Raw genomic sequence first — 14706 nt, forward strand, 5'->3', positions numbered from 1 at the left:
TTTTTTTTTTTTTTTTTTTTTTTTTTTTTTTTTTTTTTCAGGAGGAGATAGAAACATCCCAACGTTTACCTGCCAAGTTCACTGGAAAACTATATACTAAAATTTAGTGAGGCTTAGCGTTGTACAGCTAAAGCTTGAAACAAAAACTTCAGGCAGTGTGAACCTGCCTTCTGAACGTACACCCCCTGCAAGGCTGGTGAGAATATGGGGGAGAGGAGGGATTAAAAAAAGTCCTCGTGAATCTGCACTGCAGAGCCCAGCGCTGCACCAACACCCCCATAGTGTGTGTGTGGTTTCATTTTGGGTCGTTAAAGTCTGTTTTCATGGGTGGCCAAAGCATGTCCCGTGGATCGACTCCACCTCTCTTACTCAATTTTCGAAGGATGACTCACTGTCTTCACTGCCCAAAGAAACAAAATATTTTGTTATGCTGTTTCAGGGTCAAAACCTACAGAAGGATGTATTGGCGCTCACCAGTTACCACATTGCAGAAATCCCCGTGTCCCTTTGGGAAGTCGGGGTGGGGACGAGCAAAGTGGTCCTCAGGGAAATCCCTGCAGAACATCGTGCTGCTGCAGGCAGCTCAGGTGATTCCCTCTTCCCACCTCCCCTTGCCTCTCCTTTCCCAGCCAGTACACGCGATTTTACCAACCAAATGTTCTTAATTTTGTTTATTCTGTATTTTTAACAAGGAAATTGAGGAAATATTCAGATACGTTGGAAGTGGTCCTGCTGTGCCAGAATGAGAAATTGCCCACGTGGTTCTGTGACATTGTTCTTCAGCTGCAGTTCTTGGGAGATCGCCGCAATTGTTAACATCCAAACAAAAACAGTCTAATGAAAGTGTTTTAATCTGCTGATCAGCTATTCAGAGCGAAAGGCATAGCCGTGCTAGGTGTCTTTGGAGTGTGGAAATTAATGCGGCAATGGTAAGCAGAATATCGGTAGTTATTTACAATTCTTAGCGAGCTATTGTGTGCACAATTTTGTTGGAGGTTGATTTAGCTCCAGATTTCATTTTCTGCACCTTGAGCAGCTGGAGGAGCTCCAGGCCTCGTCCCTCCGTCGGTCTGGATGCTCTAAGCTGGGAGCTCAGCTTCGTTAAGTTCCCGGTGCAGTTCAGGCTGGGCAGATCTACTGGAAAGCCATTCAGAGAAGGTAATTTAGGCCCCTGTTCTGAAAACCTTCCTCATAGTGTAAACTTATGGGTTAATAAGATTTTAAAAAGAGCTTTCTGGTGGGAATCCAGCTCTCACAACTTTCAGTCTGCACAGGACTTTTTAGGTAAGATCCTTAATAGGGTAACCCTGAGTGGTTTTTTGATAGAGCAGGCATCAACAAGGATGAAACCTCCTCTATGAACTGTGAAGCTGACGGGAAGCTGATGGGACATCTGCTCTTCCTCCTTGGCACCACAGGGATTTGACCAGATAACCTAAGTCTTGTTGCTGGGGAGCAGCAGGAGCAGACTGTCATCAACAAGCGTTTATTAGAGTTTGAAGATTGAAGGAGATTTGTCTCAGGTGTCACAGGTAACGAGCCCTCACCAACACCCTATCATGCTCTGTCATTCATCGTTTCGCACAAAATCATCTAACACCAGAGCCTAAAACCCTCCCAGCCCTTGCTGCCACCAGCATGCGCTGCAGGCCTGGGGGCAGCCCCCGAGGGGAGATGTGCTGCTTGCTGAAACAAACCCCCCAGGCACAAAGGGAAGGCACAGGCAGAGGAGAGCAGAACAGCTCTGCGCCTGCCTGTCCTCATGCCGTGCAAGCTGCTTAGGTGGGATACTTGTGTCCTATCTGTAGTTATTCCCTTTCAATGTCAGAAGTAACGTTGCCTCTCATTTGCAGTAAACACGGGAAGAAGGACGAGGAGAAGTGGATGTGGTTGCCTACAGATCTTTAAAGAGAGGATGTGATCCAGCCGTGGGACAGTTTTCAGCTGTAACAAATGGCAATTAATGGTTATATTGGGTAAGACAAATTAGCCTAGCCAATATGCTCATAATAAAACTAAGGGAAAAGTGTTCACAGAATAAGACAAGGTTCATTATATTAGATGTATTTAGGTTCTACAATGTGTTTAGAAAGACAAAATATGTTTCTCTGTGTTTTTTTCTGCCTAAACATTTTATCAAAAGTATACAAACTCTCCCAGATTCCTACATGGCTGTGAATAAATTGGTGGTGGAAAGAGTCTCTGGGTAAAGCTGCAGCTTGCCCCAGCACACGCGGAGGGTTGGAACTGGCTGAAGCTGTTGAAAACTACAGCATGGAGTAAAAATTTTCTCTGAAAAGAACAAACCAGCTAACAGTTCTATTACTGATGCACTACGGCTGTGAAATAGTGCTATATCAATCTCAAGTAAATTCACATTATTGTGTGTCAGAGTTTGTAGGTGATGCTAGAGGAACCAAAAATAATTAGTCTTTGCTGCGATTTCATACACATGTCAAAGTATAGCACATTGTACAGAACTTTTAATTAAGAAAGCTAACTTTTGCTAAGCACTTCTTTTTTGTCTCATTTCTTTGTCATGTTATTCCTTTTTGTATTGCCAAAAAAACGCTGGACTGTTGCATCAAATGGCCAGACAATATCACTTTACCCAGAGGCACATGCCACATGAAGGAAGATATTTTTCTTTTACTGAAATGAATCTTTAAGAAATATATTCTGAGGCAAGTGAAAAGAAAGGACACAAAATGCAAGAAATTGTCCATACTGAGAATGTAGATTTTATTCACGTTTCGTCTATGTAATACCTGAAGTCCTTGTACTGCTGCTGTTTGTAGTAAATTATCTATCACCTCTTTTCTGACTCTTTTTACTACTATCTCCTCAGTTATCTGTTCTTTTTCCCCTACTCATCATTTTCCTTCCTCTTCATAAAATGTTATAAAAGAGAAAATTACTAAGTTTGAGGAACAGATGAGAGGAAAATTATGTGCTTCCTATCTGTACGATCAGGCATTGCTTGTGATTGTATCTATTGTGGATGAGGCAAATAACCGCGGGGCCTGAGTAATAGCTTCAACTGGGTGAATTATATTTGAGGAATGGAAGTATCAGAATCGCAGAATATCCTGAGTTGGAAGGGACCCACAAGGATCATCGAGTCCAACTCCTGGCTCCACACAGGACTACATGAAAATAAAATGGTATGTCTGAGAATGAATACTGTGCCAGTCATTCTGAAATTATTCACGTATTGTGCTCGATTAATGCTCTTGAATATTCTGGATATGACAGAAGAATTCCAGGGGAAGATCCCATAAAAAATTCAGGGAGCTGTTTGTGTTTCTTGGCTCTTGGAAAAAAGGAAGTTAACTAGAATACTTCGGTGGAATATGAAGAAGCCAGGTTTGGCTCACTTTCTTTAGACCAGGAAATCAAATTGTTCCTGTTCCACCGGTCAGTGTCTGAAACACCTGGCTGTTGGTTACCCTGGTGAGGTGAGGGCTGGCTGGGGTCTCTCCTGGTGGTTCCCATCCTCCTCTCACAACTGAATTCCACTCATGCAGGAGCTGGTGCCCTAACAGATGTCACAGTGGTACACCTGGTCAGGCATACCAACAGCAAATACACGTTTTGCCTTCTGTGGTCAAGAATTTGCACCTGTTTCACTAAAAGGGAAAAGAATAGCAGTGTTTACACATACCTTGTTATCAACCAGGAAATTGAGAAGAAATGTCCAGAAGTAAAATGCTTTTGTAGCCATTGGTGGTTATTGCACTGATTAACTCCCAAAGACCAAGAGCATCCAACCCTCTGGTTTAGTTTTCATGATTCTTTGCAAGACCACAGAGTGGTCTAAGATGTGAACAGAAATGTGTAATTATTTTCTTTTTAGAGAAACACTAAATGTTGTACAAGAGTTTTAATCTGAATCAAGTTTTTGGTGAAGTAATTAAGGAGGAAGCCTCATGGAGTCAGGGAATTCGTATCTGGAGCTTGGTGCCTGTGGTGAGATGCTGCATAGCCATCAGTAAGAGAGACTATCATGCTGTTCCCTGAGTAAAGAATTTGCACAGCATTTCAAATGCATTTGCTAAAATGCATATAATGATGATAGAGCTAGGGTGAGTTTCAGTCTGTGTTTTTTCCCCTGGTAAAATAAATGAGGGTTATTTTTTCTGACCGTGCTGGGTGTTAGTGTAGCGTGAAAACTATTTATTGAAATATAGGTTGCATAGTGAGTTCTAGGGCTTGAATTTATTCTCAAATAGCAAGAAATGTATCGTGTGGCTTTCCTTATAGCATTTAATACTGTAAGGGTTAAGAGTGAATTATGAGCTTTTAATGGGATATTAACACAAGATAATGTAACTTCATGGATAAGTCTTAGGATATATTTAAATAGCTGTTGTACTTGGCAGCAATCTCAACTGTATCTCGTTACAAGGGGAACTAAAAACCAGACTTGTGTGTCTTCAGTGGAAATACCCACCGCAGTGTGGTATAATAATGTTAGTGTTTCTGTAGGCATTTGCTTCCTACAGTCTGTTCCCAAGGCAAAAGGGACTTTGGACCTTGGTATAGCTCAGCCAGAAACCATCGGAGTAGAGGTTCTGTCTCTGTTTTCAGTGGCATAGACTCCAAAGGCACCCAGAAACTTTACTTGAACATGTTAAACACCTCATGTGTTGGAAGAAGTAATAACACGTGTGTGTATTAACTATCAGTACTTCCTTTTGAAACTAAAATAAGTCAAATAAAAACTCCAGTGATGAACCTAAATAAAGTTCAGCTGCTAATGCTCTTCCTGCTGGCCCATTTCTGTACTCAGACCAAGCGCCTGTTAGTGTCATTCAAACCCTAGACGACATAGCTCTAGGGGAGCAGCATTAATGAAAGCCTCTTTGCAGGGAGTTCACCTCCTCAGACGGACAGTTTTGTTTCCCCGATCCCTTTGAAAGGAGCTGGTTAGTTATCTGCAAGTCTGTTTCGGTTAGACTCGCACAGCCTCGAGTTCAGTCATTAAAGCCTGCTGTTCGCTGAGAAAAAACAAACGAGCCAGACCAACTGAGCAGAGGCAGCGTGCATGCGGGTGGCAGAACCCACCGTGCCACAGCATCAGCCCCATGGGGACCAGCCTCGTCCCCAGGCGGCCGAAGGCAGGGTGGGACCTGGCCAAGCCGCAGGGCTGTGCAGGGGGACCCGAGCTGCCGCAGGGCGTCCTTCCTGCACCATCTCCCTCAAAGTGCTCTGGGGGAGTTTGGGGGGAGCTGAACCCCCATTGCACAGAGCCAGGATCCCAGTAACACAGATGTAAAACACAGGCTTTTTTTCCTCCCTTACTGAAAGTACTTTTGATCAATTTCCCAAGCATTGGGTGCTTACCTACTTTATTTGCATTAACTGTAGAAGGTAGTAAGTACTTGGGGTTTGATTATATACCTGTGGTCTTGGCTTCAGCCACAGCACTCACAGACCTTTAGTCTTTTCCTCTGTCCCCAGGGTTTGCACTAGTTGCTGTGCATTTCTGCTTCATAGCTGCCGGACTGCACCACTCCTCTCCTTAAGACCGTGTCTTTACCTGCTTAACTTTAGTACTTGGGGAAACGCAGACTTTATTTCCTTCCAGGGAGTATCTAAAGACGAAGAGAAAGATGAAGTAGAGGCTATAAAAAGAAAAGAGTGAAAAAAAATAATAATATGGAAATCTGTTTTTCCTATTGAAATGAAGCATATTTCTTGGCCTAATGGGATTCACCCTTTCAGGTAACGTGTTTTCTGTTGTAAAGAAACAGCCATTTTCTTGTAAGCTCCGTAAGGTACAAGTTTGTGAGAGCTGTCAAAATATATTGTGATGCTCAAGCTTGCTGCAGTCAGGCGGCACGTGGGAGAGCCACCGGCTCTGTGCAGCTCCTGCCGTTGTCCCTAAATCAAAGCAGGAGAGGAATGTGCATGTCCATTAAAACAATGCCAGAAAACCTTCGCAAGAGTCAGGCTGCTGGTTGCAGTGCTTGGGGGAGAGAAGGAAGGCGCGTCACTCGGTGGAAGGGTTAGGAGCTCACTTTGTTCTTTGGACTGTTTCAGGTGAGGTCGATGCTCCCAGACCTCCGGGGAACGCGCCTGGGGGAACGAGGTGGGTGCTGCCAGCAGTGCTTGCTCTGCCCCTTCCTGCGGCTCCTGCTGAAGCCTCGAGGTGCCCCCGAGCAGGGCTGAAACCCTCAGCGGACCAGCAGTGCCCGAGGATGCACAGTGCATGCCCCAAGCAGGCACCGTCGTTTGCTGTGGGCTCCTGTGATACCCTGAGAAAAGGGAGAGGCGCGTGTCTCCATTAAAGCAGGGTAAATTATTTCGTGTTGCTATTAGCCACAGCGCTGTTACATTATACATGACTCCTTGCTGATCAAAGCTGCAGATTCTTTCTCTTGTTAAGGATTAGCCTTTTTGTCAGATGGATGGTGTGTGACAACCTGTGCTTTTCTCACTAAATTGGCGGTCTGTCGCCCTTCCACGTAAACTTTCAGTAACTGGCATTAGTGCTATAAATATACATGGGAAGTAAGCTTTCGTTGCTGCATCCGTCGTAGGGAGAGTCTCAAATATGGGGTTTGGACTGCTTTTCCTGTTGGTGTGGACGAGTCTAGCTGCCTGGCCACCCTTGGAAGTGCTAGCTGAGCCTATCTAATTAAGCACAGAGTCAAAGAGTGGTTTGACTTGGAAGGGAGCTGAAAAATCATTTAGTTGCAGCCCCCCCGGCCATGGGCAGGGACACCTTCACTAGAGGAAGGTGTAATTGGACCTGTTAGGTAAATGTGTGAAGTTGCACTGGTCTTGGATTGTTACTTTGCTGTTCATGTTAATTCTCCTCTGCACGTCCTGTTGTTTTACACAGGGCAGGCAGGGGCCGGGGGCAAAGTCTTTTGTGTAAGACTATGTACTCCAGATTTGTAAGAGCCAAATTACTGGATGACACAAAACGTATGATTTTAGAAAAGTTTAATTTCTGTACCTTGTGTTGTGGTGTTTTTTGTTTGATATAAGCACAGCTTGAGACCAGAGGTCAGGGGAGGACAAGCACTGTGCAGCATAACTGGTAAGCCTTTGTTCTGTTCTGATGGGATTTTAAACCACACACCCACAAAGTTTGCTGAGCTTTCACATATCTGCAGGCTCGAATTCAACAGCCTTCTGGCTCAATGAAAAAAAATATATAGAGAGACCTGGCTTCATTGTACCTTGGAAGTGACTTGACAGCCATTTAGAAAAATACTTAACATTCCCCAGTTTCCCCAGTCCCTCCCTCCCCCGAGGAGCCCGCCGGAGCAGATCCATCCGTCTGCGTCCCCGGCGGCACGCGGGGCAGCCCGCGCTGCCCAGGAGCTTTGATTCATGGGATCAATAACTCGAAGGCTCTGCCTAAAAGGATGGAAAACGCGGCGTGACCCGGTGGATGAGTAATGATTGTTGTGTGTGGCAGAACAAGCGGGCTACGATTGTGTCAACAAATAAAGCCTCCCGAGCACGGCCAAATTACAAAGATCTTTTCATTCTGTTTCTTAAATCTTTGCTTTAAAGTTGACCTTATTTGCAGTTCTCTCTGGTAAATGTGGTCTGGTGCTACACGAATGAATTGGGGAGTACATTTAAGCTATGGTTTATTTAGGTTTTATCTCGCCTCCTTCAAAGAGTTTATGTTAATTGCTTCATTAACTTACTCTAAAGGTTCTCTCGTCCTCATTTCGGCCAGCCTTCCATGAAATGTCAGTCCAGGGGTATCTCTGTGGTTGTCATGAGGGCAAGAAAAACACGCAGCAAGTTCTCATTCTTCTCCTCCCCTTGGCTGTTCCTGCCCCTCTGCTCCTGCTGACTGTCACAGGCGTTCAGGGCCAGCCCCTTGGTCTGGCAGTGAAGAGCCCTGGTTTGCATTGCGTCCCGGACAACAAAAAGGAGGCACCCTTGGTGTAAAGGAAAAGGTAATATTCATCATTTTGCAATTTACTGTATATTAGGAAAGAACAAATGTTGCCATTTATTGTGACAGATTTTTGTTTTATCCACCGAATTCGTTGCTGGAGCAAGCTGGCACTTGCTTCTCTTGAGTCATACAGAGGGGTTTTTTGGCACCTAATACATTAACATGTGTGTATTCTTTGTGGCTACAACTTGAACAAATGTTTTGAAATGATGACAGGGAAAATTACTTTTCTTGCCTACATTAACAAGTAGGTGTCGTGTATTTTAATTACTGTGACCAAGCTGCAATTACAGCTGATAAACATAGGGAGATTAAGCTGCAAAAAGAGAGGTACATTTACATTTTCTTAAGGAAGTGCCACAAAGATGAATAGAAAAGGGGAGGGGGTGGGGGGTGGTCAAAATAATGCCAAACCCATTTATATTAATAACTGTAATTCTTTGCATTTACTTATATGTTATTTGTATTTACTTATAGCACACTCCACGACCTCAAAGATCTTCAGGTAGTTAATTTTGATCTAGAAAGCCCTACTACGTCAATATGTTCTCATTTTGTGATAAACAACCGTGTCCTTAGAGCAGCACAAGCACCACGGTGCTGTGGCGTGCAGAAACTGCTCTGTGTGTAAAATAAGCCTGCAAAAATGTGAGCCACGGCTTGCCTTAAATGTGCCTATGTGTCCCTGTCATCTGCAGCATCCCCATAGCAATGTACAGTGAGGCCGGAACAGCAGATTATTTTATCTGGTGACAAGCATGATGCTATAACTGAAATGAAACATGAGTTTTTTAAAAAGTGCCCATTCTGAGATCTCTGGGAGTCCCCAGAAGACCTTGGGAAGTTGGTCTGGGCTCCGTGATGCCACTGTTTCTCCCAAGATACCTGAATGTCATCTTATTATTTGCAGGCTCCTCAGAAGAAGGTTTTCCTGACGTGATGGAACAACTGCCCTGCTTCGTTGCTGCAAAGTGCCGTGCCTTCGTGTGCTGACCTCAAGCAAGCGAGAAATGGTGATGTATCTCCTCACACTGCAGTTCCCAGAAATAGTAATTGGTTTTAAAACATTCCTAAAATATTGCTTTTTTTTACAGGAGAGTAGACTAACCAAAGAAAAGTCCCTCGCAGCCACGCATTAAATATTTTCCTAGTGACTCTTTAAATACTTATGTATTGATGAAATTTCACCGTCCTTCGAAAAATGTCAAGAACCATGCTCCTGCACCTCTATCGCATCATTGCAAGGGTTTGTTTTAGTGGGAGATGCAGATGACTAGCAGTGTGCTGCAACTGAGAAAGGAGGACTTCTGTGACAACCGAGGAGACAGGTTGGATACACATCGCTCCCGTAAATGATAGGCTAACATATTGATCCGGGGGGAGATAGAATCTGCCATATGCTTGGTGCTAAAGTTTCTTGCCTGAAAGAGCAGAGTTGGCCCCAGACCAAAACTCTGTGATTAAACTTGCCGAGAATTTCCTCAAAGATGAAGGCTCCTTTGGCAGCTCCTGTCAGGTCAAAGCAGGAGAGGACAGAGGTAGTAGTGGGCACTGCTTGCCATCATGTCCAGCAATCTCTGGTTTTATTGCGTGTGATGAAAGCAGAGGACCTACCCACCTGAAATAAAATCTGTGATCCCTCTGAGGTATTTCTCGTGCTGTGGCGAATATCTCCTGGTGGAGGTTTGTCCTGGTTTCCTGTAATAATGTAACGTCATTATAGGAGCATGTCAAAGCGGTGTCTGTTCAGAGATTCTCCTAGTTCTTACAGTATTCAGATCCATACCTTTTGTCATGGTGTATCCCACTTTACAGTTCTAACATAGAGATAACAATATTGGTTGAGCTGTCATAGGGACTTCTGGTGATTTTAAAGAGTTCTGTAACTCTGCAGTCTGTGGAACAATTGTTGCCATTCACGGCAAGCATTGAAAGCTTTTCAATTTTTTTCCTGGAATGATCAGATGGAGATGTTTCCTGCTTAATACAGTTTACCTTCTTAAAAGCACTTGAATTAGCCTCACATCATTCTCTGGTACTTCTCCACAGGCTGGATTTAGTGACTTGTCAGCTGGGTCGCAGCCCGACCGGCTGCCCTGGGCTGTCCATGCCAGCCTGCTCCTGCCTGTGGGCTTGAAATAAGTACTGATAGTTTCCAAGTTATTCATGGAAGCTGGCTTCCATGGAACATTCTCATAAACACTACTTTAACTCGTCATTTGAAGCTATTATGCCTGAATTTTATCCCCTTCAAAATATGTGAAAAAGGTCATTTCCTCTGTCGGCCACCTAAATAAAGCCATGTGTCAGATGTGTTCGCAGGAGACACGTGTGCTTGGAAGCCTGAGACTGGCTAGGACCTGGCTTCCATCAGAAAAAACTAAGATGTTATTAAGTTTGAAATTTCTCTAACCTCTAACTTGCTGTTTTCTTGAATGGCATTTTATATGGCAATAAAATCCATGGTGTACCAATCCTCTTCTTAGTCAGACTCAGCATCACGGGAAAATTTCACTGCAAAGATTTTCTTTCTCAGGAATAAACAGAGAACCCTCCAGCCATGCCTTTTGGCTGTTAGCATTAAAGAAGGTTAAATGCTGCATTTTTATGTTTCTCTTTGTAATTAAGAGTCGAGTCTTCATTGCTTTTCAATGCAGTTACTGGCAATTGAAGTTAATCTTTTTAATCATTGCAGGAAAAGGCACGTGCTGTAGTGCAAATCCCACTTGAAATGCATGGGGCTTCAGTGTTTGGAAACATATCAATACCTAGGAGAAGCTGGAATAGTGTATTTGGAGAATATGGTAGGGAAAGTTACCTTAAGAATAACAGCTTGACTTTTGGTTTGTCTGAGAAGTGGCTGAAAGTTACAAGGATGGAAGGCAATTCCCAGGCTGAGGCAGCTGTGGAGCAAGTTGTGGTTATATTGCATAGGAATTACATTGCTGCTAAGGCCCGTTCTGTTTGCTGCTGCTTTGCTCTGTTTCACATTTCAGTTGCATCAGGTTTTCCTGTTGTAACTTTCCTTAGGCCCTTCCTCATTCGTGCAGCAAAAAATCAGGGCTGCATTAATGAAAGAAATTGGGCGCTTTTTTTTTTCTTTTATTTTTTTCAAGCTACTGCAGCTAGCCACTGCTGTAGGAGAGCAGGTGGCAGCAGGTCTGGAAAACCAGCACGCCTTGTCCAGCAGCAGAGGTCAGGGTTGCAAGAAGCAGCCCTTCGAGCCGCAGCAGCCGTGAGCAGGAGGCATCCCGTGTTTGGCAGCTCCGTATTGCACAGAGAGTTGAACAAATACGTGTAATTGCATCATTTGTATAATGCGCGTGTTGCCTGACATTACTGTCATGAAAAAATACTTTGCTGTGTTAATAAATAACTGCTATGTTAATTCATGTGGAAGGACTTGTAGTATACAATTGCAGGACAGAAATGACAAAGAAGGTCCTTAGAGAGTTTTGAAATAATTTCTGTTTCATCTGATTAGAAGAAAAGGCTGGGTTTTCATCTTTTCTTTCCTTTTTTTTGGTATTTAAATAAATCTTCTGAAACGTTTGTGTGCCTGCAAGAATTCTGAAAGGCTTTTCAGACCTAAATCAAGTGGTGCTGCATGAATCTGCCCAGGCAATAAACTTTGGGTACCTTTGACAAGTTTTATGATTCAAGATAGGTGCACTGTGTTATGTATCGTATTTCACAGTAACACAGCTGAATAGATCATATCAATTTTTATATGCTAATAATTTGTTTTGGTATTTTAATACTAGGAGCTGTATTCATATATATTACGACTCTTAGACCACAGATAATCTGAATACCATTTACAGAAATGACACTTTAGGAATACCTCCTTCATTACATTTTTCCATTGTGCAAAGAACACATGAATTACCAAGTCTAGAAATTTAAAAAACTGTACTGAAGATCATCAGCTGGCAGGTCAGGCTTGTTCCCTGTCATTCTGCCTTTCCCTTGGACATAGGACATTTCAGTTTGCTGAGAGTTTGGGCTGTTTCTCATTTTCTTTGGTAATTTGTGGGTAAGCAAATAAATCTTGCTATTTGCGCGCTCTTTTTGCCTAGAAGAATAATGTAAATGTTTCCTCTCTTAAATTTGCCTCAAATTCCCAGAGATGTTCCTAGTGCATTAAAAAGTTATCTATTCTAATAAATAAAAAGTTATCTACTCTAATCTGTGACTGGCTACGGGAGCAGCAGAAACTCAATTTTGCTGTTGCAAACTGGATAACGAACGCCGTGATATCGGCAGTGGGAGTGGTAGAAAGGCACTAGCAACAGCGTGCAGTTACACGGCCGACTGAAAGCTATCTGGAGGGCAGCGGTACTGAAAACTGGTATTGTTAATGATAAAATGAAAACAAACTTGACCAAAAAAAAATGAAAATGCCTAAAAAGAGAGTGGATAAATGAGGCTAAAAGCCTAATTTTTTCTGACAAAATAACCTTCAGTGCTAAAGCAGAAAGTCTGTTTGATAAGCAGTTTATCAGCTACCTGAACTTGAACACCTCTGAGAACCCGCCGCAATATTTACATTGAACAAGACAAACTGAGAGGGCAGTAGACCTGCCCTCTCTATATGCACAAACCTCTCTTTATTACTGGTTATTTGTCCCTGTGTTTAGTGTAATTAACTCTGAGTTACAAATCTGTTTTGACAGAATGCTCCAGATAGTACATCTGAAAGAAATGATTGCCAAAGTCCTCAAGAGAGGAAATCTCCAGACTTATCGGTAAGACTTTCCTCTTTGCCTTGGAAAATTACCAAGCTGGATAATTTCTCAGGAGTCAGATTTTCAGGGCCGCACAAAGCACACAGAGTGCTTCCCTGTCACCTCCCTTTCACCTGTGTTTTCAACGTAAGCTGCACCGTTAATGACTTTTTGTAAATGCCGAGTTATTGGGGAAAGGCGTGCTGCTAGGTGGTGATATGATTTCATTGGGTTTCTTCGTTGCCACCAGGAACATCACGCAGCCCATGGACACGCCAGAGCTCAGCACTGAAATGTTCAGAAGAGCCCATTTAAAACTTGGCACCGCATCGCTGCATTTGGGGGATTTGTAACCTTTGCCAGCTTATCATAAACACCACACGTCGGTGGCACTTGCTGTGGCTGTAACGCAGATCAGCACCTTCTGACTTCTGCTGTCTCTGCTGACTTCATTTCAGAGATTTCAGCGGAGCACAGACACGGTTAAATCCAGCAGAGCAGGGAGAAGCAACCTCAAACCAGTCCTTCCTCCCAAGAAATTACCTCCCAAGCCATGTGGCAAGGAGTTCAGTGCTGACCTTCGTCTAAAGTTTGGTGCCTCTGTGCCATCCAATTTCATGTCATTTCTGTTGGTTTTGTGAAGACTAAACAGACATCTCCCACAGTGAGCTTTTCATATAATTTAATCCATTCATTTTCATATAATTTAATCCATTCAGGATGAGTTGAGGTTGCAAAAGGCAGTGTTTGGTGGAAACTCGTGAGTCTTGCAGTGCCCCTCGCAGTGTTCTCACCCAGTGACCTTTCAGTGAATGACTTGCAGAAGACAAAGTAATGCTTTCTGTGCAACTAGGAATTTTCTGTTTGGCTTTTAATACCCATTAGCTAAAAGCAAAATGGCCTTCACTAAAAAGTCAAAAGGGAGACTGCAGTTCATTTAATACTTATATTAATTTATATTCAGATGCCTTATTCCATTTGCAATTGTGTCTGCTCATAGAAACTGTGTAAAAGGAAGCAACTCTTCCCAAATATCGTGTTTCTTTTTGAATAACGTATTCACAGAGCTCTTCACAGGAGAGGATTTGCAATAGATACAGTCTTTCTTGCGGTACGCTGCTGGCATTGAGCAGCTAGCACACGCTGCTTTGGTGTGCGAAATGTGAGGGCAGACTCACTTGACGACACTGCTGGCTTGCACCATTTTATTGCAAATAAAAGACAGCCAACGTGCTCTTCCTTCTCCAAGTTTGGGTTCTGGTGTGGGCTGGGCAGTGCTGGAGGCCGTGGGACTGTTCATCTAAGCGTATCTGATCATCGCTGCTTGTACTCTGAAATGAAATATCCCTTGCCTTTTAAACAAATAGCACACCGCCCACTGCTACATGACTAGGCAAAGGGGACAGATGTTGTATTACAATGCGAGTCAGAAAGGATTTAAATAATGCAGCAGAGAGGGAGCAGTAGCATGGGAATGCACCGCAGCTCTCAGGATTGTGGATATTGTACCTGTAAAACTGTGGAAAATGACTTATTTCACACCTTCTTTGGACTATGAAGGAGGCCAAAAGAGTGATAATTGCATTAGGAATTAATCCACTTAGCCCCTGAGTGTGTTGAGATGCTTTTTTTTTTTTTTTTTTTTTTTTTTTTTAATCAGGGAAGAAAAAAAAACAACAACAACAACAAAAAACAACTGGAAGAGCAGGAGCCTTGCCCCAGCCTGGGGAGCAGGACCCAAGGGGGGAGGCCCCGTGCCCCGCTCCTGGTGTGGTTTCTGGAGGTTTTGTCTTGTAGTTCCTCCGGCCTTGAGGTAGAGGTTCCAGTCCTGCACTTCAGGTAAGCCATAAAACACTGTAAATTGACTGTTATTTGGTTTGCTGCGCCTCGATAATTGAAACTAATAGAAGCAAATAGCTAATATTTTCTGGTGGGATGACCTTGGGAGCAGGAGAGCAGCTAGTCACATCTTCCTCCAGGGAAGGAACTTAGGGGAATTACTGCCAAATAATAATAATAACAGCAGCAGCACAGGCTGTAATTCCC

The 14706-nt window shown here is 43.4% G+C and overlaps 2 long non-coding RNA genes across 5 annotated transcripts in view; both read left to right on the plus strand.

The window, feature by feature from the left end:
* The window catches only part of LOC118173490, a 6240-nt gene extending 2357 nt beyond the window's left edge, over window positions 1-3883 (plus strand). For 2 of the 3 annotated variants that reach the window (XR_004754231.1, XR_004754229.1), the window contains exons 3-6: window positions 440-587; window positions 693-929; window positions 1327-1532; window positions 1854-3883. This is a non-coding gene — a long non-coding RNA (uncharacterized LOC118173490). Of the gene's footprint in view, window positions 1-382; window positions 588-692; window positions 930-1326; window positions 1533-1853 lie in introns of all 3 variants that reach the window. The other variant, XR_004754230.1, reaches the window with a different exon arrangement.
* Window positions 3884-7710: 3827 nt separating this feature from the next.
* Window positions 7711-13340, plus strand: LOC118173492. Of its 2 annotated transcripts, XR_004754234.1 has the most exons (5): window positions 7711-7931; window positions 8844-8946; window positions 9028-9261; window positions 12610-12681; window positions 13119-13340. It is a non-coding gene; the product is annotated as an uncharacterized LOC118173492 (long non-coding RNA). The 2 variants fall into 2 exon arrangements; XR_004754233.1 differs by lacking the exon at window positions 9028-9261.
* Window positions 13341-14706: the final 1366 nt, after the last annotated feature.

The sequence above is a fragment of the Oxyura jamaicensis genome, chromosome 12 (genome assembly GCF_011077185.1).
Source record: "Oxyura jamaicensis isolate SHBP4307 breed ruddy duck chromosome 12, BPBGC_Ojam_1.0, whole genome shotgun sequence".
Lineage (NCBI taxonomy): Eukaryota > Metazoa > Chordata > Aves > Anseriformes > Anatidae > Oxyura > Oxyura jamaicensis.